Source organism: Rhinopithecus roxellana, chromosome 1 (genome assembly GCF_007565055.1).
Source record: "Rhinopithecus roxellana isolate Shanxi Qingling chromosome 1, ASM756505v1, whole genome shotgun sequence".
Classification (NCBI taxonomy): Eukaryota; Metazoa; Chordata; class Mammalia; order Primates; family Cercopithecidae; genus Rhinopithecus; species Rhinopithecus roxellana.
This window is the reverse complement of record NC_044549.1, coordinates 115,780,443-115,784,156: the sequence shown is the minus strand read 5'-3', so window position 1 is coordinate 115,784,156 and position 3,714 is coordinate 115,780,443. Positions and strand designations below refer to the sequence as shown.

The 3,714-nt window shown below is 39.5% G+C and overlaps 1 pseudogene; it reads right to left on the bottom strand.

Annotated features, from left to right (window-relative positions):
* Nucleotides 1-1,519: 1,519 nt before the first annotated feature.
* LOC104657172 lies at nt 1,520-2,768 on the bottom strand (annotated as a pseudogene).
* Between the last annotated feature and the right edge of the window lie 946 nt (nt 2,769-3,714).

The following is a 3,714-nucleotide window of genomic DNA, read 5'->3' as shown; positions in this document are numbered from 1 at the left end:
AAGTTATTCATTTAAAAAATTCACCCCATTCACAATATTCAGTTATAATGTTCTTTTTAAGGCTACTATACCTTTCTTTCAAATTTCAAACAATATTACATGTTATTCCCTCAAAATGAACTTTGAAACAACAAACTTTTGGCTCGTAAGAATGGCACCTTCAAAAGGGGCAATTTCCACTCAGTCTCTGGTGGCATTTTTCCAGGCTAGTTTCTTTCACCAGTTAAAAACTTTCAAAATGTTCACTTTTAACACAAAGTCTTTCCACAAAATATGTGGCTACATTTTCCCCCTTGATGACTACATACATAGATGGGTAGCAGCAAGAAAAGATGAAAATGAACAGGCAGCCATTAAAATGAATGGATCAATTGTATACAAGAAATATTTGGCTCATGGCAATTAAAAATGGCAACTGGAGTATGTTAATTGCCAGAGGCTTGAGTCATTACTGAATATGTTAAGAGAATGAAGCCAGTCCAGTATGACCAAGTAGGAATATATAATTGTCATTGCACTTCATTTGTTATAGCAAATGCTCTAAGCCAGTAGGAAGTCTAAGCTATATCTAGATTCCGAATTAGTACATGCTGATCTTTACATTTTCAACAGTTTTTACTGGGTTTAGTATATCAGTCATTTTCTTTACTCAAACTCCTTTACGAGTTCTTTCCTATCAATCTAAGTGTATTCTGTGCATAAAATACCTTATACGAAAAGACTTTTCTAAGGTTCATTTGAAAATGGTTGTATAAAAAAATAGCCATTTGTTTTGCCTGGAAAGATACAAACGAAATGCAGAAGTTTCTCAAGGGGAAAAAGCTCATCCTTCTTCTTCCCACCACCTCTGCCACATTTTCATTTCCGAAACATTTCAAGTCTGTTCTCCATGGCTTCTCTAAGGGTAAAACCCAGAGAGCAAACAATTGCGCTTTAGGACATCTGGAGTTAAAAATGCAAACAGAAAAATGTTAACTGCACGCAATGGTCCACATACTCAAGATTCATGTTAAATAAATTTGATTATTACGTATGGGTTTTTCATTGATGAGTAGGGCTCTGGGCAAGGCGTATTATCACACAAATCATTGCCTTTTGAGACTTTGGATACTTTCACAGTTTAATTTGCAAACAGAAGTTTTATAATAAATCATTTTTTAACCAAATCATATCTTGAAAACTGTTTATAGAAAACCCAAGGAATAAAGTGAACTGTTCATTGTGGAAGGCCTTAAATTATGTTATTACAGTAGAAAATACAGGAGGTAGAAGATAACTGATAAGACTAATGCAACATTAGATTCAAATCTATAGCTCCTGTAGGTACTTAAAACATGGTTTTAGAAACTAAACCCAACATTTCCAGCAACCATAGAAACAGTTAAAATAAAATTTGCCATGAAAGCCCTTATGTCATGCTTGATACAGGGAGGTAGGAAGATGTAAGAACCAGGACACATGAGACATGACATTTTATCTACAGCTCCTGTTTGTTTTACAGAGGGTGTAGTTTCAAATTTCAGTCACGTTCTTCAGCTTCAGATTCAGATCCTTCTTCAACATTTTGAACCACTCTCCAAACTTTCTCATTTGCTCAAGGAAAACACTCTTCCCCTTTGCAACATGTGTACCTTTATACCACTTCAAAATGGGCTCTTCGCTCAGGACTACGGCTTTATAAAAAAGCACCACTATTTTCTGGAAGGCTTTCATGAAACGAACGTTGTCATAGCAATACTCCTGAATCTTCAGTTACAGAGTCAGCTCAGACTGACCTTGAGTAGTAAAGGCGGCAAGTAGAGAGCTGTATCGCTTCAAATGCTTGACAGCTTGCTGTGCTACAAGCTCCTCTTTTTTGTTGCATTCCACAGTGCTCATTACATTTGACCGGACTGTTTTGATGACAACTGGTTCTGGGATGTTGTTTTTTTTCATCTCCTCCTTGACATATAAAATTATATCCTTAAATGGATCACCACGGGACATCTATTCTTGAAGTTCTTTCTGGAGCTCCTTACAAGCTCTGATGGATTGCTAATTCCGAACATATTCCGAAAGCTCTTTCAAGCCGGCCTCAGTAAAATACTTTGTGAAGTGTTTAACGGTTTGCTTATTGGCGGAAAAAAGTTCCATCAGGCTATTATCCATGCTGACTTTCAAAAGACTTGAAGCTACTGCATTGATATCTTTTTCATTTATTCATGATTTAAAGAGCTTTACAGCAAAAGCTGCTGAAACCCCTTCTTTAACCAAATTCTCATTATAAAGGCTATTAAGAATGGATGCCATTAGCTAGAAGAACACCAGTCAACATAGCCAGTTTGTTCCTCTCTGACTCAAAAACCCTTTCAGAACAGCAGCAGCTTTTTTACCTCATCTTCGCAACCTTTCTCCAGGTATTCGTAGTGCCTGATTAACTTGTTAAAAACCTGAGCAAATGCTTGCATGGTCTCTAGGTCTTCCTGGGCTGCAAACACACAGACATCTGTATGCATCATGTCATCTGCCAGTGTACTACCTGGGGCCAGCATTCCATCAGCCACCAGAATGTCAATGAGTGTTTCTGCACATCGACGGTAATCAAGTTTCGTTCCAGAAAAGCATCAAGAAACTTAGCTACTGCTTCCAAATCAGTACCAGTTTCAGTTAAGCCTTGAATAATACAGTCTTGAAACTGAGTAGGGTCAACCCTCTCTTTTTCATCTCTTTTTCTGGTGTTAAAATGCTGGGCCTGATAGCGTTGGCTTTTGCTGCTTTTGATTACTCATAAAAGACACCCAAATTTAAGGTGAAGAGGAAAGAGCCAGAAATCCCCAGTGTAGCGGCAACTGCCATAGTGTCTCCTCTGCAACCAGAACCGAGGATGGATTTTCACACCACTGTCTAGCCTGATGGATGCTCTTCTCCATCTCTCACTACAAAACAAACTCTCCATGAATAAACAAGACATTCAGACATCTTTCAGGCTCCTAACTGATGGAGAGTTTTAAGCTAGTTAAGGCTTTAGGGCTTAACCTTCACTTGCTGGCTGATGAAGGCCCAGAAAACAAAGTGAAAATGCTTCCATTTCCCCATTTCAATCTGTGCGCCACCATCTGCTGTACTGATTCCCATGTTGGCTGCCATGGTGAAGATAGAAAAGGAATGGCCCAGGAAGCCAGAGTCTCACTGATGTCAACGCAAGAGAGACTCACAGCCCTGAGGTCAAGAAAAACTTCCTTTCTGATACTTTGTCTTAAGCAGTGCTGGGACTTTTCACTTTTTATACTAAGGCCTTGTGTAGACAAGCACAGGTCACTGAATTGGTTCCATGGACCAACCCTTTGATCACACCATGTGGGGAAACAATACTGTACTATTTGTCTTTTCTCCCTTTGAGAAGTCCTTAATTATTATTGAAGGGATGTTTCCTATTATTCGTCCTGTCCCCTTCAACTCAACCCCACCAGCAGACAGGCTGGTCTTCCTTAAATGCAATTGCTACCCCTTCACTCACTTGCCCACTACAACCCTTCGTTGGCTGTACATTGCTGTTAGAACAATCACGTTGTCCTTGGCATAGCCTCCAAGGCCCTGTCTCTCTTCAGAACAGTGTCCACCTTAGGCCACCCTCTCTCTTGCCCTCTAGGGTCCAGCACTCTGACCTTCCTTCAGTTCCTCAAACATGTCATGTTCTTTCGTAACTCAGACCTTTTCCACACTGTTCTTTATGCC